General features: G+C 39.1%; 1 long non-coding RNA gene across 1 annotated transcript in view; it reads right to left on the bottom strand.

The window, feature by feature from the left end:
- The window catches only part of LOC129014243 (uncharacterized), a 60955-nt gene that overhangs the window by 13280 nt on the left and 20425 nt on the right, over positions 1-27250 (bottom strand). Inside the window, exons 4-5 of the long non-coding RNA XR_010123930.1 lie at positions 23278-23356; positions 56-153 (exon numbers count right to left, since the gene is read on the bottom strand). This is a non-coding gene — a long non-coding RNA (uncharacterized LOC129014243). The remainder of the gene's footprint in view (positions 1-55; positions 154-23277; positions 23357-27250) is intronic.

Here is a 27250-nt window from a genome sequence, read left to right as displayed (position 1 = left end):
TGAAATCCTGTCTCTACTAAAACCACAAAAATTAGCCAGGCATGTTGGTACGCACCTGTAATCCCAGCTACTGGGGAGGCTGAGGCAAGAAAATCGCTTGAACCCAAGAGGCAGAGGTTGCAGTGAGCTGAGATCACACCATTGCACTCCAGCCTGGGTGACAAGAGCAAAACACTGTCTCAAAAAATTAAATTAAATTAAATTAAATTAAATTAAAATGCATTTAATACACCTAAGCTAACATCATAGCTTAGCCTAGCTTACCTTAAACATTCTCAGAAAATTTACATTCACCTTCCGTTGGGCAAAAATTATCTCCCACAAACCCATTTTAAAGTGCTGAATATCTTGTGTAGTTTATTGAATACAGAAGTATGGTTTCTGCTGAATGCATATCACTTTCACACCATCATAAAGTCAAAAAATTGTAAGTCAAACCATTGTATGTCAGGGATCATCTGTTCATTAGAAATAGTACTTCTGAGTAAAACCAGGACAAACTCCTTTGGTCTTCATTTCCTCAGAATCACTTTCATAATCATCTCTTGGTTTACAAGGTGCATCTTTTATTGGTTAAAAAAATTAATACAATTTGTTTCACTCTCAAATTAGGTTTAATAATAAATAATACAACTTTCTTTTGTTTTCACTAATAATGCTAACATTGGCTTGATTTAAAATTAAAATTATTGCAAAAATAAGACTTTATAGAGTAGATGTTCCCATTTTTCAGATGTGTGAGATTATACTATAGTTGACAAACTATCCTTAAAGAACGCAGCTTGCAATGTGGTCCCTGTGCATGTGACTCGTTTGCAGCTCACAGACTCTGCATGTTTCCATCGAGTCTGACAAAACCTGAGTTGGTCTGTAACTGCTCATTGAGACAAGTCCCCTGATGTCACATACAGATGCTGGGAGAATGACAAGTTTCTATAGAAATTTCTAAACCTTTACCCTGAATTTCTATGTTTCTATCATTACATAGAGATGACAGAGTGTTGACAGATTTTGAGTGGTCTTTAGTAATGAATTGTTGAAAGTCTGGTTTAGCTAAACTAGTTCATAAATAACTCAGCAGGTGCCTTTGCTGCCAGAATTCTCAGAGTCTCTATAAACTAATGAGCATTGGAAATCTGCAGGGGGGAAACAGAGTATGCAGTATCCCCCATCATGATTCAACCCCAGATTTTATTTTTCACTGAGCATCTCACACTTAGCAGTGTGTCTTTTCTATGCATTGGGCACTGGGAGATGATGTGTAGTCATCTCAACACAGACCTGGCCTTCAGACTCCACCACTCACTGCTGCTCTGTCCAGGTGAGCATCAACTTGCACTGTTTCAGAAGCAAAAGGAAAATGAACCACAGCCATTGAAGTCCCTCAGAACTGAGGAAAAGTTACTGACTTTCCTGATTTGTGTTCAGTCTGGCTGGCCATGGGTACAGACACAGCTGGTTTCCCCATTTGTGAGTTGGACAGATTTCATTCCTGGGTGTTTGAATGATATATTCCCTCATCAGTGAAACCAACAGAGTAAATCAACTTAATTTTCTCTTCCTATGGCCATTTATACCCATTCAATTACGCCTGTGTCAATTAAACCAAACATTCTTACTGTCTCTATTTCTAATAAAAAGTGGTAAATACTCGAAAAACCTTTTCATAAATAGGCATGTATAAAAGCAATGACCCTAATAAAAATGTTGGACTTAATAAAAGTATTTTAAAAAACAGTGGGAACCCTAATATAATAAAGGCCTTGGCCAGGCGTGGTGGCTCACACCTGTAATCCTAGCACTTTGGGAGGTGGAGGCGGGTGGATCACAAGGTCAGGGGATCGAGACCATCCTGGCTAACACGGTGAAACCCTGTCTCTACTAAAAACACAAAAAGTTAGCCGGGCGTGGTGGTGGGTGCCTGTGGTCCCAGCTACTTGGGAGGCTGAGGCAGAAGAATGGTGTGAACCCAGGAGGCAGAGTTTGCAATGAGCAGAGATTGTGCCACGGCACTCCAGCCTGGGCGACAGAGCGAGACTCCGTCTCAAAAAAAAAATATATATATATATAATATAATATACATAATATATATATTATATAATATATATTATATAATATACATAATATATATATTATATAATATATATTATATAATATACATAATATATATATTATATAATATATATTATACATTATATTATATATATATTATATATATAAAGGCCTCATTTTGCAGGTGAGGACACTGAGGAGTATAGAAGTAAGACGGGCTTCGTGCAAAACCGCATTCCTTATTGTTGGTGGAACTGAGCCCACAACCTGGAACTCAAGTTTCTCTGCTTTTAGTAGACGCTCAAAGAATTATAATAATTTACAACAACGTCATAATCATTTGACATTTCTGAGCTGTTCATGTTTTATTTCATGTGTACTTCTCCCCTCAACAATTACTGTGCCCTTGGCAATTTAATAAAGCATGATAATATTCAACTCAGTGACCTACAACTTGACAAGCATCTCCTACTCCCAGAAAACAGAAGGTGTTGTTGTCAAACTAATACTAAATAATAATTTTCTGTAGTCCTAGAACCTCTGGACTTCCCAATTACACAGCCAATAAACCCCCTCATTGTTGAAGCCAGTCTGAGCTGGGCAGCCTGACTGGAAGTCTAGAACATCCTAACTCGCACAAAGGCCCTTAAGATGACCCCAATCCACCTGTCTGGCTTTCTCTATTGTCACTTCCTTCTACATCCTCTCTTCAACAACCAAATTAGATTACTCACCATTCCCCACACTGCCTTGCGATTTTCTTTCTTTCTTTCTTTCTTTCTTTGAGATGGAGTTTTACTCTTGTTGCCCAGGCTGGAGTGCAGTGGTGTGATCTCGGCTCACTGCAATCTCTGCCTCCTGGGTTCAAGTGATTCTCTTGCCTCAGCCTCCCCAGTAGCTGGAATTACAGGTGCCTACCACCACGCCCAGCTAATTTTTGTATTTTTAGGAGAGACAGCATTTCACCATGTTGGCTAGGGTAGTCTCAAACTCCTGACCTCAGGCGATCCACCTGCCTTGGTCTCCCAAAGTGGATTTTCTTTTTTTACCCATACATTTGCCAAAGCAGACTTTCCAGCTAAAACCTTTCCCCTGGCCTTGCATCCTCTATATCCATCTGTCCAAACTTCCCTCACTCTCCAAAGTCTCATTTCAAATGTCGCTTTTCCCTGAAGCTTCTCCCGGAATGACCCATCTCTCCCTCTTCATTCTGATCATTTCCTCTTTGAATTCCCATAGCGTTTGGTGTGCCCTCCTCTTCCAGCACTGAATCCAGCCTTGCCTCAAATTAGAGTCACTTGTACACCTGACCTTAATCCCCCGAGGGCAGGGATAGTTTGTGTTTATCCCAAAGACCTGAAACAACTAGTACAGAACCTGAGACACAGGAAGGCCCCAGAATTGCCTACTGAATAGAACAGTGATAGTGTTGAATTTGGTTCCTCCTTTAACCTGTGTGACCCCAGACGTTTGTTTTCTATGAAGCCTCAAAACATGGTTATGTTTCCTAATTTACAACTAACACGTGGAAACCCATGTTTTGAAAATGGGGGTGGGGAGGAGGAACTGAAGGCAGCCTCTTCACCCAAGTTCCAAAGGCCAGGTGGCCCACTGTGAACCTTGTTTAACCACACAGAACACACAAATAGCTAGAACAAGGGATCTAACAGTTACCAGAATATTTTCAGAAAGGTGACTTCAGAAGTGCCACACTTCAGGAAGACCTGGACTGAGAAGGGATCAGACAACTTTAGGAAAGTAGGTGCCAAACAGCCCTTTTACAGTTTACACACAGGCCTTGGTGTCAGAAAAATACTGGTTTGAGTACTGGTTATGCATCAGAGATGTCACTCTGGACAAGATCCTTACGCTCTCTGGGACTCAGCTTTCTCATCTAAAAAATGGGGATAATAGTCGGGCACGGTGGCTCATGCCTGTAATCCCAGCACTTTGGAAGGTGGAGAGGGGTTGATCACCTGAGGTCAGGAGTTTGAGACCAGCCTGGCCAACATGGCAAAACCCATCCCTGCTAAAAATACAAAAATTAGATGGATGTGATGGCTCACACCTGTACTTGCAGCTACTTGGGAAGCAGAGGCAGGAGAATTGCTTGAACCTGGGAGGCAGAGGTTGCAGTGAGCTGAGATCGCACCACTGCACTCCACCCTGGGCAACAGAGTGAGACTCTGTCTCAAAAAAAAAAAAAAAAAAAAAAAGGAGGGGTGGATAATAATAGTGCCTACCTCAAGAGGTTGCTGTGAACACCAGAAGAAGCAATACACACCAAGTGCCTATAGATAGTAAGCACTTGGTAAAAATGTAACTGCCATTAACAATAAATATGATGCTCACAGGGTCAGTGGAAAAAGGAGTGGAAAGTAGGAGTGGTGGGAACAGAATAGGAGGGAACAAAGCACCTCTGAGTAGACATTTCTGTATAGCTCCAACTCTTTTTATGTTTCACCCTAATAATTCATTAAAACTAGGATAGGAAGGCTGAGGGTGTTTTTGGAATAGAAACACTAATGAACCAAACTGCATTATAAATAATGGCCACACTGAAAGGGATGAAGAAGAAAATAACTGATTTTGGAAAACAGCATTTTGACTGGATACTATAAGGCAAGCTTGTCCAACCTGCAGCCCAGGATGGCTTTGAATGTGGCCCAAAACAAATTAGTAAACTTTCTTACAACATTATGAAACTTTTTTGTGATTTTTTTTTAGCTCCTCAGATATTGTTAGTGTTAGTGTATTTTATGTGTGGCCCAAGACAATTCTTCTTTTTCCAGTGTGACCCAGGGAAGCCAAAAGTTTGGCCACCCCTGCTGTGAGGCTTAGGGTGAAAATATCTGTCCACAAACAATGGACTCCAGTTAGTCAACCTGTCACAGGCATATGGAACTACTTTATGATACTAGGGTCAAACAAATAAGTGAATAAAGTGTACATAACAAGAGCCACACTTCCCACTGTTGAAAAGGCTAAAAAGAAGGAAGAGGGGGAGGCTAGGATGAAATCTGTGCTTGGATTAAAGCAGAAACATTCGTTATCAACTCATGTTTATTTTAATATGTATACAGACAGATACAGAAACAGATGTAGATGTGTGTGTATGTGTGGTTAGTATGCATGTTTTATTTCCTAATCCTATTCACTGGGAGGACCTACAAAAAATTGACAAATTGTTTATATGACACTCCAATAGAAATGAGCATGCCTAGCACCAGATCCTGGTTTCTAACAGCATTCTCCAGTAACGGAAGCAGGGCTCCTTGAAGTAATGGCTGATTGTGGGTCAGGGTAGGGAAAACACAAGATGAGCCTGTAATGTCTTGTATGCCAGAAAATAGACACACTCAAGAAGGGGTAGTGGCATGGCAAGAGGACACAGGGGGCGATTGGAAGATGCGGGGCAAAAAGTTCCAGGCAGAGGAAAAAAGTTCCAAGTTTGGCAGAGGGCAAAAATTTCCAGCCACATGAAAAATATTCAAACCCTTGACATATGTTCAGAGCTCTGAGATATTGCCATAATTAAAGGAACAGAAAAAACTGTTGGGAAAGGAAGTTCTACTGAAAAGCTACCAAGTTTGAATGTCACTTAACTCATGAATCATGTTGAGGAAGTCCATTATGAAGTACATCCGTATTGTGTAAAGAGAAAACTTGAAATTTTCTTTATTTTTGTTTGTTTGTTTGTTTGTTTCTGAGAAGAGCCTCGCTCTGTTGCCCATGCTGGAGTGCAGTGGAACGATTTTGGCTCACTGCAACCTCCACCTCCTGAGTTCTAGAGATTCTCCTGCCTCAGCCTCCTAAGTAACTGGGATTACAGGCACCCGCCACCACACCTGGGTAATTTTGTATTTTTTTTAGTACACACGGGGATTCATTATTTTGGCCAGGCTGGTCTCCAACTCCTAACCTCAGGTGATCTGCCTGCCTCAGCCTCCCAAAGTGCTCGGATTATAGGCATAAGCCATCTCGCCCAGCTGATTTATTTCTATTATAGGTTGAATTACATACATTTCTGATGCTATGCCACTGCACTCCATTGCACTCCATAACCTAAAAAAAATGGCAATTTCATATGCATTAGCCTAACACATTATCTAGGGTCTCCAGTGCCATGTTCAGTAGAGACATCGATAGAAGGTACCATTGTCTATGTCCTAACTTTGATGAAAAGCACTTCTAAAATTTTACTATTAAGTATGATAATTGCTTTACACTAAGGAAGATAGGGCTGGGTGTGGTGGCACGCACCTGTAACCTCAGCACTTTGGAAGGCTGTGGGGAGGATTGCTTGAGCTGGGGAGATGGAGGTTGCAGTGAGCCAAGATGTTGACACTGCACCCCAGCCTGAGTGGCAGTCAGAACTTGTCTTAAAACAAAAGGAAGCTAGCTTGCTAATAGTGCAGTATCTGATGTTGACTCTGCCCTTGCATTATTGTAATAAAACCTAATTCACCATGATGCATTATTTGTGTGTGTACATTGTTGTATTCAACTTGGTATTATTTTACTTAAAATTTTGGAATTCATGTTCCTAAAAGTTAATAATAGCTAACATCTATTTGGTTTTCTATGTTCTGGGTATTGTTAAGTGACTTTCCTTGAATTATTTCATTTCATCCTAGAAGGCTTATTGTAAAGGTTATTTCCCCCTTTATCGATGAGGAAGTGAAGGCCCAGTGAAGGCGAGTCCTTTTCCCGAAGGTCACAGGGAAGATAAGTAGTGGCAGCAGGAATACAAATCCGGATTGCCTGGCTCCAGAGGCCGAGCACTAAGCACTGCCCTGTGCCCTCTCCTGTGACAAAGACTCGCCATTCAGACTGTTCCATCGTGAACTTTCCTTGGACATCCTTGTTCCAGTTTTGTACCAAGATTATATTATTCTCCATAGATAATTAGATAGCTCTTCTTTTTCTTTTACTAAAAAAACTTATCAAACTTTTATAAAAACCTATTTAATCCTATCACATTTGCTAGCCTGACGTTGACAGTTTTGTAGTGTCCTCCAGGTTTTATGGCATTTCCAAGCTCCTGTCCTGGGGACACTGGAGAGGTATACATCCCATAAAGCCAGGGATACAGACCACAGATCAGTTTTGTTTTTTTTTAAGGCTAGTCAAGTGAAGCAGTGGGAGTGGAGAAGAAACAAATCTGTAACTAGTTACAATCAGTTGTAAACACCACCACACTATGATCAGCCAAGTATTCCTTTTCATCTCTTCTACTCACTATTCAGTAATTACTCTCGTTTTTCAGTTTGTTTTTTTTTTCTGGATAGTCTTCCAATTATAATAGTATGCATAAATTATCAGAAGTAACCTTTAATCAACATTATACTATTTCACATACGTGTAAGTACATATACAATATTAGCTGTATTATGGGCTATACAGGGCATGGTGGCTGGTGCCTATAATCCCAGCACTTTGGGAGGCTAAGGCAGATGAATCACCTGAGAACAGGAGTTCAGGACCAGCCTGGCCAACATGATGAAACCCCAACTCTACTAAAAAATAAAATTAAAAATTAGCCAGGCATGGTAGCACACACCTGTAATCCCAGTTATTCGGCAGGTTGAGGCACAAGAATCACTTGAATCCAGGAGACAGAGGTGCAGTGAGCCAAGATCATGCCACTGCACTCCAGCCTGGGTAACTGAGTGAGACTCTCTCAAAAAATAACAGAAAAAAAAAAGAAAAAAAAAACCTCACACATACAATATATACATAAAACAATATACACATAAAATATAGAGATACGATAAAATTCACATTAAACACGTCACATATGTTCCTCCAACCCTTTATACAATTGCTGTCATATATTTTACTTCTACTTATGTTATAAAACACACAATCCATTTTTCTGGCCTTAAACAATAGATTTAACAAGTTATGAAAAATTGTTTATTGTCCAACATATTTATCACTATAGCACTCTTCAATTATTCTTGTAAACCCAGGTTTATATTTGCTCATTTAACTTTAACATGAAAAATTCATTTTAACATCTCCAGTCAAATTCTCTCAGTTTGGAGACTAATTTACCCATTTTATTCTTTATTTCCTTTTTATTTTTGAGAATACTTTGGCAAAATATAGAATTCTGGGATAGCAATTTTTTTCTTTGAATACTTTAAAAATATTGTTCCACTGTCTAATGGCATCTATGGTTTCAAATGAGAAGTCAGCACACATTCATACAACTGTTTCCCAACATGGACTATATAGGATTTCTCTAATTGCTTTTAGGATTTTTCTCTGTAGTTTTGATTTTAAGCAGTTTGACTATGATAAGCCTAGATGTAGTCCTCTTTGGTTTAACTTGGTCAGGGTTCAATGTGATTCTTGGGAATGTGAGCTGACATTATCATCAATTTGGAAACATTTTCAACAATTATTCCTTCAAATATTCCTTCTATCTCATTCTTTCATCTCCTTCTGAGAATCAAATCATGTGACTGTTAGATAATTTTATATCATATTATTCCACAAAGTCTCAGACACTGTGTTCTGTTTTCTTCATTCTTTTTGCTTTGTGTGTCAGTTTGAGTCATTTCTATTAAACAGACCTATAATTCACTGATTCTTTCTTTTATTATGTTCTGTGATGTCCATCCAATAAGTGTTTTTGAACTTTTATTGTGAAATAATTATAAACTCACAGGGAATAGAAAAAGCAGTACAAAGAAGTCCCATATGCCCTTCCTCCAGTTTCCCATAATGGTAACATCTTACATAATTATAGAACAATATCAAAGCCAAAAGTCTGCCATTGGTACAATGTGCATATATAATTCTACATCACTTTACCACATGTGTAGATTCACACAACCACCTCTGCAATCAAAGTACAGAACCAATCAATCATGATGAAGATCTCCCTCATGTAATCCTTATGCACTCAAACTCTCCCTCTTCCCCCAATATACCTAACCCCTGGCAACAACTGTGATATAGTTTGGCTCTATGTCCCCACCCAAAGCTCACCCTGAATCATAATAATCCCCACATGTCAAGGTTGGGACCAGGTGGAGATAACTGAATCATGGGGGTGGTTTCCCTCATGCTGTTTTCACAATAGTAAGTTCTTACAAGAAGAGCTGATGGTTTTATAAGGGGCTTCCCCCTCCACTCGGCACTCATTCTCTCCTCCCGCCATGTGAAGAAGTGCCATCTGCCATGATTGTAAGTTTCCTGAGGCCTCCCCAGCCACGTGGAACTGTGAGTCAATTAAATCTCTTTTCCCTATAAATTACCCAGTCTTGGGTATTTCTTCATAGCAGCATAAGAATGGACTAATACACGCTGATCTGTTTTCTCACACTGTCATTTCAAGAATGGTATATTAATATGACATTTCACTCATCTAATGCCCTTGAAAGCCATCCAAGTTGTTGGGTATCAATAGTTCATTTCACTTTACTAAGCAGTATTCCATTCCAAGGATGTAACACAGTTTGTTTAATCATTCACAAACTGAGTGACATTCTAGTGTTTCCAGTTTCAGTTTATTACAAATAAAGCTAGGATGAATAGTCATATATAGATATTGGCATGAACATAAGATTTCACACCTCTGAAAAAAAGCTCAAAGTGAATATGTAATATGTATATTCATATGGATATGTAATATGGAGTTAAAATATGGTAAGTAAATGTTTAGTTTACCAAATGGCCAAAATGTTTCCAGAGTAGTTGTACGATTTTACACTCCCATCAGCAATGTACAGAGCTAGTTTTTCAGCATCCTTGACAGCACTTGGTACTGCCACTATTATACTGTTTTAATAGGCATATAGTTGCAGAATTAGTTTGCTTTTCTTTAACAGGTAACAATGACAAATATATTCTCATGTACTCATCTGCTATTCATATAGCCTCTTTGGTAAAATATTTCTCATGTCTTCTGCCCATTTTCTAATTGAATGTTTTTTGCGTTGAGGTTTGAGACATACTCCAGATATGAGTCCTTTGTCAGATATGTAGCTTTTAAAGATTTTATCCATGTGTCTATCTTGTCTTTTCATCATTTTAACAGGGTCTGTGGTGGAGCAAATGTTTTTAATTTTGATGAAGACAAATTTATTAACTTTTTTCTTATATAGATGATGCTCTTGGTGTTAAGTCTAAAATCTCTTTATCTAAGTCACAGTCACCAAGAGTTTCTCCTCTGAACCTTCAGGATAATATATACTAAAGACTCTCGATAACCTTATTTTCCTCCACAGAGCACTGAGTTGTGTTCTGGCAAGTAGCGTCTGGCCAGTCACCTCAATCCTGTGAAGGCTTCTTTTCGCTTTTGTTAGTACTAGTCTTTTCTTGTTTTTCCTTTAGCCCTAGGATGTAACCCTTAGTCCCGTTACATGATTCTTAGTCCTAAAGTGTGGCATGGCCCTTCTCACATTTCAATGGAAAATTCAAGGTGTTTACCAAGCCCCTCTTAACTTGGTGAGACTTTACCTCCAAACTCTATCTCCCTAGCTCGAGCAACTGCTGGAATTTCTGCTCAAATCTTTAACCTCCCAGCTGCTGCTTTCTGCTGGCTTCCACAGGGTGTCATTCAGCACATGCACAATGTCAAAGTTAGCCAATGACTGTAGAGGAACTTGTACACATATTTTGTGACTCTGCTCTCACTATGATTTTTCCCTACTCATTCTCCACCACTCTTTCCCAGCAGGGACAAATTCCAACCTCAGCTCCTTGCCCCAGGAAGAAGTCACTTCCTGCCTAAACTCTATTCCCTTGGTGTGAACTTAGCGCATCTGCAGGATAAACCAGTTAAATGTACAGCTCAGCCAGGTCACTTCCCTTCCTTCAAGTAGTGTGTTGCCTCCAGTTTCCATCTACTTTTGTTTTTATATTCCATGCAGATCTTTTATTATTATTATTATTATTATTATTATGATTAGCAAGAGGGTAAGCCCAATACAGCTCCTCGACCATTACCAGAACCAGAAGCCCAGGTGTGGTTGTTATGTTAATTTCCCAGTTTGGGAGAAGTATAATTTCATACCCCAAAACATGACGAAAATTGAAAACAAAAAACTGCAGTTGAAAATTTATATGGAAGACTTTTTTCCCTCTTTCTAGAGTTGAAGATAAAAATCAACAAACTGGCTGGGCGCCATGGCTCATGTCTGTAATCCCAGCACTTTGGGAGGCCAAGGCGAGTGGATCACAAGGTCAGGAGTTTAAGACCAGCCTGGCCAAGATGGTGAAACCCAGTATCTACTAAAAATACAAAAACTAGACGGGTGTGGTGGTAGGTGCCTGTAATCCCAGCTACTCGGGAGGCCGAAGCAGAGAATTGCTTGAATCCAGGAGGCAGAGGTAGCAGTGAGCCAAGACTGCACCACTGCACTCCAGCCTGGGTGACAGGGTGAGACTCAGTCTTAAATAAATAAATAAACAAACAAACTTCTTTGTTATCTCTCTGTGTAGGTAATAAGTGGGTTGCTTTTTTTTTTTTTTCAAATTCCCCATTTTATTAAAAGAATAGCCTTCAAGGCTCTCAGCTCCACCTAACTGTTTCAGGCAAACCTCAGACCTCATCTTCTATTCTTAAATTGCATCAAACCTCAAAACTATTATACAACAGCAATAACTACCATCTCATCTTGTCCCAGGCAGCCTTAAAGTGTTACCATTTCAGGATTTTAGTTGCCCCCATTTCTGACTTTTGAAAATTTCCCTCACTTTCTTGTTCATTCCCATGTGTATTCCAAAGTCTTTTTGTTACATTTTACCTTGCATTTTTAGGTTTGTTTGTTTTGTGTTTTTTTGTTTTTGAGATGCAGTTTCACTCTGTCACCCAGGCTGGAGTGAAGTGTTGTGATCTCGGCTCACTGCAACCTCTGCCTCCCAGGTTCAAGCAATTCTCCTGTCTCAGCCTCCTGAGTAGCTGGGACTACAGGCACATGCCACCAGGCCCAGTTAATTTTTGTATTTTCAGTAGAGACAGGGTTTCACCATATTGGTCAGGCTGGTCTCAAACTCCCGACCTCAGTTGATCTACTCGCCTTGGCCTCCCAAAGTGCTGGGATTACAGGTGTGAGCCACTGAGCCCACCCTCTATGTTCGTTTTTGTGGTTTTTTTTCTTTTGATGTGGGAGGATCACACATAATTTGCAAGATTATTTCAATAGCTAAATTGCCATAATTAGAAGACCACATGTTATTTTTATAATTAGAATATTTACAAAATCATAATAAATGCTACATGGAAAAACTATAGGGAAAAATAAGTCTGTATATATGTATATATAATTCATACATCTCAGAAAGTGCAACAAGTGCTGTTTGTTCTTAAAAAAGATTATAAATTGAAAATGAGGACTATAGAAAATAAGGAGAATGACAGAACTGACATTGTGTAGTTGTTCTAGAAATGAAAAGCAACACTAGTCAAGCTAGGAGACAGAGAACAGGAAGTAGTGCCATTGTGCATCTTAACATGGAGCAAGAGCCCAAAGTGGAGCCCACAGTCTCACAGCCTTTGAAACGGATTTGTCATATGCTATGTTTAGAGTTTCCAAAAGCACACACTTTTCAGAAAGAACTAAGTTAATTAATGCTTCCAATCACCATATATCCACTTTTAACATAAAATTCAATTCTATAACTAACTCAGTAGAAAGATAAAGAACACAGTACCAATATACTTAAGTCACTAATTCTTATGATATTTCACTCTTTTAAAGAACTGAATCATAAAGTGTGACCATCCCACAAAAAAAAATGACGACATAGAATGTAAAATAAATTTTTCAAATTAAATTAGAGGCCAGCATTATTCTAAGGAAGTAACTCAGGAATAGAAATCCAAATATCTTATGTTCCCAATTATAAGTGGGGGCTAAGCTATGGGTATGCAAATGCATACGGAGAGTTATAATGGACACTGGAGACTCACAAGTGAGGGAGGGGAGAGGGAATTAAAAAATTACATATTGAGCACAATCTACACTACTCGGGTGACCAGTGCACTAAAAACTCAGACTTCACTGTTATACAGCTTATCCATGTAATCAGAAATCACTTGTACTCCAAAAGAAAATGAAATAAAAAATATACATTAAAATATATTAATTAATAAATTAATTAGAGGTCAGGTGCAATGGATCATGCCTGTAATCCCAGCACTTTGGAAGGCTGAGGCAGGTGGATTGCTTGTCACCAGAAGTTATTTCCCAGCCTGGGAAATAATACAAGACACCATCTCTACTAAAAGTAAAAATTAAAAGATTAGCCACGCATGGTGGCAGGGACCTGTAGTCCCAGCTGCTAGGGTGGCTGAGGTGGGAGGGTCAGTTGAGCCCAGGAGTGTGAAGTTGCAGTGAGCCATGATCATGCTACTGCACTCTGGGCAACAGAGCAACACTCTGCCTCAAAAAACGAAAATTAAGTTAGATTAATTTCAAAAACAATCATAGTGATAGTGAATTAATAATCTGTTGAGGCCAGGTGTGATGGCTCATGCCTGTAATCCCAATACTTTGGGAGGCTCAGATGGATGGATCACTTGAACCTGGGAGTTTAAGACCAGCCTGGCACCTGGTACACAGTAAGCATTCAATAAAGCTTGGCTAAAATGATATTTTTAAAACTAAGAAGACCAGCCTGGGCAACATAGGAAGACTACATCTCTCCAAAAAAAAAGAACAAACAAAAACAGCTGGGCATGGTGGCAAACACCTGTAGTACTAGCTACTTAGGAGGCTGAGGTGGGAAGATGGCTTAAGCCCAAGTAGTGAGCTGTGATTGTGCCATTGTAGTCCAGCCTGAACAACGCAATGAAACTCCAGCTCAAAAATAAAAATAGTAATAATCTGTTGAAAATAAAGAGAAAATGCAATGGCGATTAATGATAATATAATGATTAACATTTCCTGAACTAAAATTGTATGTTTTATATTAGAAAAATGTTAAAACAGCAGTTATAATCTACATGATTTTTAATATTATGTTCTTATTGCATACATCACATGAATGGTAAAGTGGCACTGCAAAGGAAAAGATGTACCTTTACAATGGAGCTCTCTGGCAGCACCACTTTAATCAAATGGTCAAAGTAGGCACAACTAATAAAACCTGACACTGCATGCTTCCTGATGAGTTGAAATATGAAGTACACAATATTACCTATGGTATGTTCTTATCAAAAAAAAAAAAGGGTTAACATGAATCTAATGAAGCTTCCAGACCTAACTTACACTTTATATGGAATGTGTGGACTAGAGGAATAAGTTGGCAATACCAAGAAAAAGCAAGCAGACAAATCTGGAATGTGGAACATTCTACAGGACAAACAGCCTGGACTCTCCAAGAGTCAATGTAATGTGGCAAGAAAAAATAGAGGAATCATTCTAGAAAAAAACATTAGGAAAGAGACTCCAAAAGTGAATTATAGAGAGCACCAAGTTGTTTCTTCTGAAGATGCAAAGGAGATTTATTTTTAAGAATTCCATTAATATAATCCACCTATTAATAGAGATAGGAAGAAAAATTCTATACTCGTATCTTCAGATGTCATACCAAACTCAATAACCATTAATGTTGAAAACAAAGAGGAAACTGGTAAATACTTATTTAACATGATTTTATGCCAACACCAAGCATTAATGAGAATATAGAGCACTGAGCATTCTTTCATTAGTCAAAGCATTTTAACTTCTACAACCTTTTTGGAAAAGAGTTTAGATTACCCCCTAAAGTTGAACACACACATGTCCTATAATCTACCAATTTTATTCCTACACATACCCAACAGAGAGCTTGCGCGAATGCATGAAAATGTGTATGCAAGGTTTATAATAGCCAAATACAGAAAACAATCCAAATGCCCATTGCCAGTGATGTAGTATACTCATGCACTAAAAATGAACTACAGATACCTGCAACAAGGATGATTCCATAAACATAATATGAAATAAGAGAAGCCAGATACCAAAGTATACATATCATATGACTCAATTTAAATAAAATTCAAAAGCAGGCAAAATCATCATAGAGTTGGAAGTTATGGTAACTTCCTTTGGCACAAACGGAGAGAACAGCGATTGGGAGAGGGCACAAGAGGGTCCCCGGGTATGCTGGCAACGTCGTACTCAATGTTCTGTTTCTTGACCCGGTGGCAGTTTCTTAGGTTTTCACACTTGCCAATAATTCATTAAGCAGTACATTTACCTCTTGTACATATTTCTGTATATTTCTAACACTTCAATAAAAAAGAATTATAAATTTTAAACCAGAAAGAAAGTACAAAGTCATCTCTAAATATCTAAAAAAAAAGAAAAGAAACATATATAACTATATATCATATTGGTGACAGAAGTAGGAAGTGAAGAATTATTTAAATTGATTTCAAAACTCAGTGTTTTGACTGTATGTATCATCCAGTGGGATATATCACCAGGGAAAAAAAGTACTTACAATGTACTTTGTAGTTTTGTTGTTAGTAACAATACATGTACTACTGTTTTTCAACTATTCTAAACTTTAAGCTAAAAAAAATAGATCATTATGTTAATGTTATTAATGGTCAAGATTTTTCTTTTTTTTTTTTTTGAGACAGAGTCTCACTCTGTTACCAAGGCTCAAATACAGTGGTGTGATCCCAGTAGCCACTGCCTCCTGGGTTCAAGCAATTCCCATGCCCCAGCCTCCCGAGTTGCCAGGATTACAGGTGTGCACCACCATGCTCAGCTAATTTTTATATTTTTAGTAAAGATGGTATTTTGCCATGTTGACCAGCTGATCTCAAACTTCTGAACTCAAGTAATCCACCTGCCTCGGCTCCCAAAGTGCTGGAATTACAGGTATGAGCCTCTGTGCCCAGCCAGGATTTTTAGCTTATAAAAAGAAAAATAAAAATTGTAAATCAAGAGGTACAAACAAATTTTAAATCTGAATTGGAGCCAGGTGCAGTGGCTCACACCTGTAATCCTAGCACCTTGGGAGGCCAAGGCGGGCAGATCACCTGAGCTCAGGAGTTTGAGACCAGCCTGGCCAACATGGTGAAACCCTGTCCCTACTAAAAATACAAAATTAGTCAGGCATGATGGTGCATGCCTGTAATCCCAGACACTCGGGAGGCTGAGGCAGGAGAATCACTTGAATCAGGGAGGCAGAGATTGCGGTGAGCCGAGATCGTGCCATTGCACTCCATCCTGGGCAACAAGAGTGAAACTCCATCTCAATAAAAAAATCTGAATTGGAAAGGTATCAATAAACTCAGAATTTCTCTCTTTTTAAGAAACAACAGTACCCAGACCTGACTTCTGAAAATCTCTACAAGAAGAAAAAAAAATCCTAGAGAACCCAGACTGCATTCTCTAACTACATCTTCTAAAAAAAAGTAAATGAGATTCCTTATGGAAGTGGTTTCAAAACTAGGAGCTGACTATTCCCAAAACAAGCCTGTGATAGCTCACTGCCAAGAAGCCCGCAAGCTATCAGAGACAGGAGTAGGCTCATGTCAAAGGGAAAAAGGAGCAAACTTGAATGGCTCCCACTGGATGGAGAGGAAACAATTTAAACATCAAAAAGACTAATGACTGCAAAGCACTAGATGACATACATATACATATATACATCTATAAGTTCTTAAGACTATAAAATCAATTTCACTGGACATTTATGGAGATTTCTAAGGTACCAACTCACTGGACATTTACGGAGATTTCTATGGTACCAACTCTTTATTCTGAAAACTGACCTACCAAGAGAAACAATCAAGCTTTTATCCTGCCTTGAGAAACAAATTCTATTTTAGGATAACCAAATAGTTGATCAGGGAAAGCTCTTCTGTAAGAAAACTTCCAACTACAAATAGAAAGGAAATTACAGAATAAGAAAATTATCATTTTGCATCTCTAAAGGATTATTACATGTAGACAATAATCGATTGATGTTAAAACTATAAAAGAGTGATGAGTTCCTGGCTCACAGATGAAGATATGAAGAAAGAAAAGAGTGATGGGAATATTTATAATAAGGCCGACAACATCTGACTCCAGTGATCAACTTTAACCCCTCTAATAGGGGCATATAATGTTTAGTTGTCTCACTTTCTATGAAGTAATAGGAAAAATACAGCACCAACTATGAAAAATTCCTATTTCCCTAAGCCATCCCCCCAAAAGAGCACTGAACCAAGGGTCCACGTATAAGCAGCCACGTGCAAGAAAGGAGAGGCAGGTGATAAAGGACTCTGTTAAATAACACCAAAAGGGTGCAATAAAGCTTCTGATGTTCCCATTTGGGCCAAGACAAGGGACAATTTGTAACAAATAAATGACACTAAAAAAAGAGACCAGGAATTAAGAGACTTAGGGATCACATTACCTAAACACAATCCTGGCTCAAAGAAAAATTACAAAATGACATGTATGAAACCATCAAGAAAATCTGAACACTAACTGGGTATTAGATGATATTCAGGGACTACCGTTGAACGTATTGGGAGTGATAATGAAATTGTGGTTATATATTTTTCTAATCTTTTTCTGTTAGAAAAATATATTTGCTAATGAAATGATATCATTTTATTTAAAATACTCCAGTCAGAGAGAGAGGGGGAGAAAAAGGGAGAGGGAGAATGAAAGCAGGAGACATAGATGAAACAAGATTAGCCAGTATTGATGATTGCTGGAAGTGAATGATGCTACCTCATTATTCTAGTCTCTCTACTTCTATATATGTTGAAATTTTCCATAATAATAAAAAAAGATTTTGAGACAGGCTCTTGCTCTGTTACCCAGCTGGAGTGCAGTAGCATGATAATAGCCCACTGCAGCCTCAACCTCCCAGGGTCATGTCTCAGCCTCCTGAGTAGCTGGGACCACAGATCCGCACCACCACGCTAGACTGTTTCTATTTTTTCTAGAGACAGGGTCTCTAGACACAGTCTCTACCATGTTGCCCAGGCTGGTGTCAAACTCCTAGGTTCAAGTTATCCTGCCACCTCAGCCTCCCAAAGTACTGGGATTACACCCATGAGTCACCATGCCCAACCAATAATAAAGAAATTTAGTGAATGGGTTAACCTAAAATGTCTGTTAATATTCCTTTTGGCCGGGCATGGTGGCTCACGCCTGGAATCCCAGCACTTTGGGAGGCTGAGATGGGTGGATTATTTGAGGTCAAGAGTTCCAGACCAGCCTGGCCAACATGGTGAAACCCTGTCTCTACTAAAAATACTAAAAAAATTAGCTGGGTATGGCAGTGCATGCCTGTAATCCCGGCTACTCGGGAGGCTGAGGCAGGAGAATGTCATGAACCTGGGTGATGAAGATTGCAGTGAGCCAAAATCGCGCCACTGCACTACAGCCTGGCTGACAGAATGAGACTTGGTCACCAAAAAAGAAAAAAAAAAATTCCTTTCAGTTATTGCATTTGATGAGTCTGTATTAAATTTCCTATAATATATCCACTGCATGCTTCACACTAAATATATTGGCTTAATAAGAGAAATATTTATTTAAATTATTACATATAGAAACCACAATGATTACACACTGGTAAATGTGTTATCTAGGAAAATAAGCTTCAGATAGTTATATTTTCCTGTGAAAAAGATACAGATGCCAATAAAGGCTTCTAAATGCATAAAGGAGATCATGGCTAGTTATTTTCTGTAGCTGCTGATGAGAGAATAAGATGAAAGAGACTTAAATTATATTACAAGGACAGTAAAATAGATTTTTGCTTCATTTTTTCTTTCTCTTTGTAACAAATTACACCATCATACTCTTCTAACATTCTTTTAATCATTCATTAAACCCTTCAGCTTTGACTGAGTGCCTGAAATACACATTACTTTGCTGGCTCGGCACTGTGGGGTACAAAGGTGAGTAACAAAATGAGGTTCTATGCCTTTAAAATGCTTATAGGGGCCAGGTGCAGTGGCTCACACCTGTAATCCCAGCACTTTGGGAGGCCGAGGCAAGTGGATCACTTGAGGCCAGGGGTTCAAGACCAGCCTGGCCAACATGGTGAAAACCTATCTCTAGTAAAAATACAAAAATTAGTGGGACATGGTGGCATAAGCCTGCAGTCCCAGCTACTCATGAGGCTGAGGCTGAGAATCTCTTGAACCCGGGAAGCAGAGGTTGCAGCGAACTGACATTACACCACTGCACTACAGCCTGGGCAACACAGAGAGACTCTGTCTCAAAAAATAAATGAGTAAATAAGTAAAATAAAAACTAAAATAAAGTGCTTATGAGATCTTCAACCACAATTTTTCTTGTTCACTGATAGTAAACCTAATAGAGAATTCAGGATTTATCTTACACTTGAAATTTTGTTACTGATTACTGAAGAATTATCTACAAGCACCCAACTCTGAGTTTTACAGAAACCTGGCCTCAGGAGTTCTGAACCAAAGATTCACCAGTGGACTCCACAGGGTTTTCAGATCCCCTGAAATCATGTGCTAGGTGCTGACTGAATTTTTCTGGAGAGGCTATAATGGTTTTCATTCATCTGATTCCTCTCAAATAGTAAAAATCACCAATGGAATGGAGCCACACATCCTGTAGCAGAAACTTCTAAAAAAACAGGAAAAAGATAAAACATGGTACCATGTAACTGCTCAGCCTCCACAGATCCTGCTTCTGGAAGTTGAAACATAAATTCTTAAAACTTGCACAACCTTTTTTCTAGTGCTTGAATGACCTCTAGTGGCTATTTAAATTATCACAGCCAATTGCTCACAGCAAGAATTAGGTTGGTGCAAAAGTTATTACGGTTTTTGCCATTAAAAGTAGTGAACTAAAGAACTAAAAGGTGTTGAGAAATAACAAAATTAAGACGGCATCACAAGGGAGCACCTGGCTCAATTTCAAGTTATTATATAAGCTCCCTACTATCCAACCAAATGTAGTTCACAATACAATGTGTGTGATACAAAACAGTCCACCAGATAGTTCAGTACACACCATTTTTTTAAATGAAATAAGTATGATTTTCCCTAAGTTCTTGCATTTCAAATTAATAAAGCATCAGCAAACACGCATGAAGAGAACAGTACCGGAATAAAAGATATAACAAGAACCTCGGGAATTAACACCCACACTTTCCTTTCAGTTGAGGCAGGACCAGAAATAATACAACGTCGACAAAGTACAACAACTGGAGTAGGAGAAACACTTTGAGAATACACACTGGCCACAGAACTCAACCTGAGTGAGCACAGGTAACAAATATGGTTCAGGAACTGCTGGGCCAAACTCTCCAAGTGGGAGTGCAGCAGCCGCAACAGCAAGTACCAGTAGAATGAGGGCAGCACATCACCCAGGGTGACCAGCAGGTCCCAGGTTACTTCACGTGCCCTCTGCCCACTCCCTTGAGAATTCATGCAGCAGCAAAACATACCATCTTCCAGGCCCTGCTACAGGGAGTCCCAAGAATACTGATACACTTTCATTCACTTATTCTGAAATATTTGTCAGTATCTAGATATACACAAGACACTGTCTAGGCACTGGGGTGGAGTGTGGAATGAGACAGTTCACAATCCCTGTTCCAATGGAGCTTGTAGTCTAGTGTGGAAAGAGAAATAAATACATAAAATGCCAGGTGGTGATATATGCTGTGAAAAAGATCAAGTAGAACAATGGGGTTTGGAAATTACAGGGTGCCCATAGTATTCTTTTCTATAAGTTGGTCATCTCAATTCAAACTAGCTGTTCTTGAAGTGCTCAATACCTACAGTGGCTGGTGGCTACTATAGTAGATAGCACAACAAATCTGAAACTACCATTCATGCCTTTTTAGTTCATAATCTTTATCCTCTTTCTTTCTGAATGCTCAGAGAATTCATCCAACTGATCTTCAAATTCACTAACTCAGCTTCCTGAAGTATCCATACTCTACTGCAACTACTGAATCATTTAATTCAACAGTCATATTTTACACATTCGGAGACTCTTTCTTCACAGCTCCTGAGCAACACATGCCTGCTCTGACAATGCAGGAATATCCTCTAAAATCTTGAGACTTTCTCTTGGATTTTATGTTCTCTCCCATCTCCTACAGCTACTCCATCTCACTGGAGACCTTTTGCTCTGAGCCATCAGAAGGAACCATTTTTGAGATGCTAAGCCTTCTTACCTTCCTGGTAATACTGCCGTACATGCTCTTATCTTTTAGATAAAAATCTACTCGACACATCTCTGGGAACAAAGTTGGGTACCATTGGTAATCATATAGGTCACAATTCATTTATTTTAAGCCCCCACCAAAAAGGAAAAAATTAGACTTAGTGGCATTTTACTAGTAGCTCAGATATCCAACAATTTGCAGGAAATAGAGATGGAATTGTAAGCAATGGAAATACAATGAAATTAAATTAATCTCCACCCAGACACTGTAAGGACAGCTGGGATACTATCCCAGCAATTGGCTACTGCAGTGAACGGCACAGAGAGAAAAGTTTCCAATTTCCCTTAAGGCTCCAAATACCAGCTGGCTACTATAGTGGACAACATGTTGCGGGAAGTCAGGGACCCCAAACAGAGGAACCGGCTGAAGCCATGACAGAAGAACATGGATTATGAAGATTTTATGGACATTTATTAGTTCCCCAAATTAATACTTTTGTAATTTCTTATGCCTGTTTTTACTGCAATCTCTCAACATAAATTGTAAAGATTTCATGGACACTTACCACTTCCCCAATCAATAACCTTGTGATTTCCTATGCCTGTCTTTACTTTAATCTCTTAATCCTGTCAGTTGAGGAGGATGTATATTGTTCCAGGACCCTGTAATAATTGCGTTAACTACAAAAATTGTCCAGCATGTGTGTTTGAGCAATATGAAATGTGGGCACCCTGAAAAAAGAACAGGATAACAGCAATTGTTCAGGGAATAAGAGAGATAACCTTAAACTCTGACTGCCAGTGAGCCGGGCAGAACAGAGCCAATTTCTCTTCTTTCAAAAGCAAATGGGAGAAATATCGCTGAATTCTTTTTCTCAGCATGGGATATCCCTGAGAAACAGAATGCACAGCTAGGGGTAGGTCTCTGAATGGGCCCCCCTGGGGCGTATCTGTATCTTACGGTTGAGACTGCAGGGGTGAAATAAACTCCAGTCTCCCATAGCACTCCCAGGCTTATTAGGAAGAGGAAATTCCCACCTAATAAATTTTGGTCAGACTGGTTGATCTCAAAACCCTGTCTCTTGATAAGATGTTATCAATGACAATGGTGCCCAAAACTTCATTAGCAATTTTAATGTCGCCTCGGTCCTGTGGTCCTGTGATCTCACCCTGCCTCCACTTGCCTTGTGATATTCTATTTCCCTGTTAAGTACTTGATGTCTGTGACCCACACCTATTCGTTACTCCCTCCCCTTTTGAAACTCCCTAATAAAAATTGCTGGTTTTTGTGGCTTGTGGGGCATCACGGATCCCACCAATGTGTGATGTCTCCCCCAGACACCCATCTTTAAAATTTCTCTCTTTTGTACTCTGTCCTTTTATTTCTCAAGCCAGCTGACGCTTAGGAAAATAGAAAAGAACCTACGTGATTATCGGGGCAGGTCCCCCGATAACAACACAGACACAGAAAGTTTTCCAATTCCTCTTAAAGCCCCAAATACCACACAACCAGCTTCAGCTCTACAAAATACCCTCTCCTTACCCCTTTTTAACCTCCTTCAGGACCTCTTGCTATGTCCCATAAAAAGTCTTGGTTCTTTTCACCTACACTGACTCTTGAGCCTCTCCCAGTTCAAGGGATAAAACTCTATTACCAATTAAGTGTAATATACATTAACAGAATAGGTAGAAAGTAATCTTTTATACTAAAACACTAAATTCAAGGTGAAAAGCCAGAAGGATTTGAATTTTGAATTATAAGCTATGATTTAACTAGCAAATACATTAGCTGTAACAAAATGTTGGACAGACTATAAGAAAACTGGAAATGAAAAGTCTTATTGAAAAACAAATGAAATAATGATGAGTAGAGTTCACAAGCGTTGTTAACTCTGCTGTGCCATTTTAATGATGGACTACATTGTAAATGAGCTGCTGTGTTTAAGCCTAAAGGTCCGTTGAGGTGATAGTTCTAGAACAATTTCCACAATCCCACAAAGAAAAATCAAGTGAAGGTCAAGGAAAGCTGCATGTTCTAAATTACAGAATCAACAACAGTATTTCTTGTCATTCATCACATTTCAGTCATAAAAGACATTACCTCAACAACAGGTGTATTTTCCTGGAGCTCAGTTGTGTGAGAAGCCAGTAAACCAATCACCCAAGCAACGTTGGCCCGTCTGTAAATGGAGAGAAAACAGGCTCTGAAGAGTAGGTACTGAGGAAACTAACCCCAGCTAGTTACATTATGCAACGATGAGCATTAGATATAAGACGGTGAAACAAAAGTTGAATGTGACAGGTCAGGCCCACATTCCCCATTCACTGGGCATCTACACAGCCCAGAGAATCTCTCCCTCGTATACACAGGGAGACATGAACTGTAATGTCTGCTGCAATTCTGCAATAGCAACAAAATTTAAACAAGTTGTGGTGTAATAGTAAAAGGAAAAATAAAATTTTTTAAAAGCCTTAACGAGAGAAAAGAGCAAAACAGTAATTAATCATTTTATTGCTGAATACAGAGACATTTGGCTAAAGGTCTCTTTTCTAATTGTTAGTAGATCAGTGAGTTTCTATGTAAGTGCTAAATATCTGAACAATAACATATCTGTATGCATTAAGTTTAAAAGAAATTTTTACAATCCAAACTTTTTACAGTATTGTACTATTTGCATAAACACTAGTCTTAATGAGGTGTTCCTTTAGTATCCAGCAGAAAACTGAATTTGATAAATCACTATTAATAAATCACATTCAGTATGATTTGAAAAGGTATTTCATACAGAAAAATTAGTTTTGATGACTTTTTTTCTAATTGAAATGAATGGTGAGTTGATGAGAACTGCACTCATTTAGTGATGTCTGCATGTTGTCTGGGATAATCAGTATGTACTTTAGTCAGCTTTTATTTTTTACCTTCTTAAAGTAAACCTATGTGTGGCCAGGCGTGGCGGCTCACGCCTGTAATCCCAGCACTTTGGGAAGCTGAGGTGGGCAATCACAATGTCAGGAGATCGAGACCATCCTGGCTAACACAGTGAAATCCCGTCTCTACTAAAAATACAAAAAACTTAGCTGGGTGTGGTGGCAAGCACCTGTAGTCCCAGCTACTTGGGAGGCTGAGGCAGAAGAATGGCATGAACCTGGGAGGCGGAGCTTGCAATGAGCCGAGATCGCGGCACTGCACTCCAGCCTGGGCAACAAAGCGAGATTCTGTCTCAAAATAAATAAATAAATAAATAAATAAATAAATAAACCTATGTGGCACCCATGGAGGAAAACAAATCAGACTCAGAGAAGCACTACAGGGAAAAGGTCTGGGTTATCACAACTCTAACATACAGAGATAATTCTTAGAAATTTCAACACTTATTAAATTGCCCATTAAAATTTCTTAACGTACACAAATTAAAGAAGTTCTAGGCAATTGTAGAGTTAGCATCCCACCTCTGAATAAAAAGATTATAGTTTAAAAGTAATCATTTTGAAAAATATCTGTAGGATAATTGGAAAAGCCATCCTCCCACCTCAACCTCCCAAGTAGCTGGGACTACAGGCGTGCACCACCATGCTCAGCTAATTTTTTCAGCTTTTGTAGAGATTGGGGTCTTATTATGATGCCCAGGCTGGCCTTGAACTCCTGACAAACAATCCTCCCATCTCAGCCTCCCAAACTGCTGGGATTACAGGACTGAGCCATTGCACCTGCCTATCTCTTTTCAAAGACAAGCTCAAAATATTTTGAAACACTGAACCATTTTTTAATCTATGAAAGTAAAACAGCTACCAGATTTAATCAACTAAAATAAAAATGTATCAACATGCCAGTTATTTTTCCTAATATGACCAAAACAATTCCTATTACAACAAAAGAAAATGCACTACCTAAAAATCCTATATTTTTAAAATAGAAACTTTAAATAGCTTATGAATAGTCACTTTTTACCAAAATCCTAAATACAAGTACCACATGCCCTGTAGGCAACACCCTCACAGTACAGATACCTTCTCAAAATTCAGGTTTTCTCAGGTCACCACTCCAGGTGCCCCCAGTGACTTGACACTGTACCTCAGAAACAACCCATCTCCATGACAGCGTCTAAGGCACCACTGTTTACCAAACCTTCATGCACTGACAAATGTCCCACATCTGCACTGTTCAATCCAGTATCCACTAGACACATGACTATCAAGCACATAAAATATGACAGATGCAAGTGAGGAACAAAATATTTATTTAAATTAATTTTTTTTTTTTTTTTTTTGGAGACAGGATCATCCAAGCTAGAGAGCAGTGGCTCAGTCTCCACTAACTGCAATGCCTCCTGGGCTCAAGTAATCCTCCAAACTCAGCCTCCCAAGTAGCCGGGACTATAGGTGTGTGTCACACACCTGGCTAATTTTTGTATTTTTAGTAAAAACGGGGTTTTGCCATGTTGTCCAGGCTGGTTTTGAGCTCCTGAGCTCAACTGATCTGCCCACCTTGGCCTCCCAAAGTGCTGGGATTACAGGCATTAGCCACTGCATCTGGCCTTAACTTTTATTTTAAAAATTACCCCCACAGTTGAGGGTGAGGGAGACAGTACCCTGGGGCCTGGTAGGCACAACAAGTAGGACGAATAACAATACATACCTCACGTCGTTAAAAGAAACAAAGGATACAATACATGTGCAGAAAGTACCATTGTGTCTGACAATACGTGCTGAATGAGTAAGCTATTAATTTTTCATTTAAATAGCCCCCATGAAGTGAATGGCTACCACATTAGAGCAGAACTAAAATTTTGTTGTTACTTTTTCATTCGTTGACTTGTTTATTATCTGTCTCCCCAAGCAGCCCAGAAGATCCATGAAGGCTGGGCTGTATCCCGATCACCACTGTGACACTAGACAGTGCTTGGAGCACACTCGGGCATCTGAAAATGTATGTTGAACAAACGTATCAACATCGAAAGGAAAATAAACACATTAGTAGGAAAGGAGTGCATAAAAGTATGGCTGTACAAGGCAAACAAAATGCAAACAGGATTGCCAATGTAAATCTCAGTAGAATTCAAGGCTAAACTCTTCAGAAAAAGATTCCCTTTAAACTAAAAACTGTATGACCTACAAAAGATCTAAGGTGCGAATCTTTATACACCAAATAACAAAGCATGCAATGTAAACCCATAGCAGTGGTAAACTTCAATTTTCTTCTCCTCCAAGCACAGAGAGAAGGCAATAATGAATATATTAATCAATACATTCACACATTCAGGTATCCTAAATAAAAACTAATGAAGTCAAAGTAACAGACGTATCAAACTCTACACCCTACAAACAGTGACCACCCTTATTCAGTGGGAGGCTGCATAGGATGGTGTCTAACACTCTAGAATTCAAAGTCTTGGACCTAGCTCTGGCCCACCATTGGAGGTGAGGGAGACAGTACCCTGGGATAATTACTCATCTTTCATGGGCCTGGTAGGCACAACAAGTAGGACCAATAATAATATGTACCTCATGTTGTTCTAAGAATCAGGAGATAATCCACATGCAGAAATTACCATTGGGTCAAGACAACTGGTGCTGACTGAGCAAGCTACTATTACTACATTATTATAGATAGTTGACTACATTCATGGCATACATTAAAAATGATTTTATATTAGACCACAAAGATAAATTTTTAGAATTCCCTAGGGCAGAAATTATAAAGGACTCATTTTGATGTAGTAAAAGGAGAAAAGTAAAAATAGCAAATATAACCCAAAAAGCCTAAACACTTGTGGAATTAAAAGCACTTCTGCCAGACATGGTGGCTCATGCCTGTAATCCCAGCACTTTGGGAGACTGAGGCGGGTGGATCACTTGAGGTCAGAAGTCCAAAACCAGCCTGGCCAACATGGTGAAACGCCATCTCTACTAAAAACTACAAAAATTAGCTGGGTGTAATGGTGGGCGCCTGTAATCCCAGCTACTCGGGAGGCTGAGGCAGGAGAATTGTTGAACCCAGGAGGCGGAGGTTGCAGTGAGCTGAGATCATGCCACTGCACTCCAGCCTGGGCAACAGAGCAAGACTCCCTCTCATA

The sequence above is a fragment of the Pongo pygmaeus genome, chromosome 16 (genome assembly GCF_028885625.2).
Source record: "Pongo pygmaeus isolate AG05252 chromosome 16, NHGRI_mPonPyg2-v2.0_pri, whole genome shotgun sequence".
Taxonomy (NCBI): domain Eukaryota; kingdom Metazoa; phylum Chordata; class Mammalia; order Primates; family Hominidae; genus Pongo; species Pongo pygmaeus.
The sequence above is the reverse complement of the archived record's forward strand: the minus strand, read 5'-3'. Positions and strand labels throughout refer to the sequence as shown.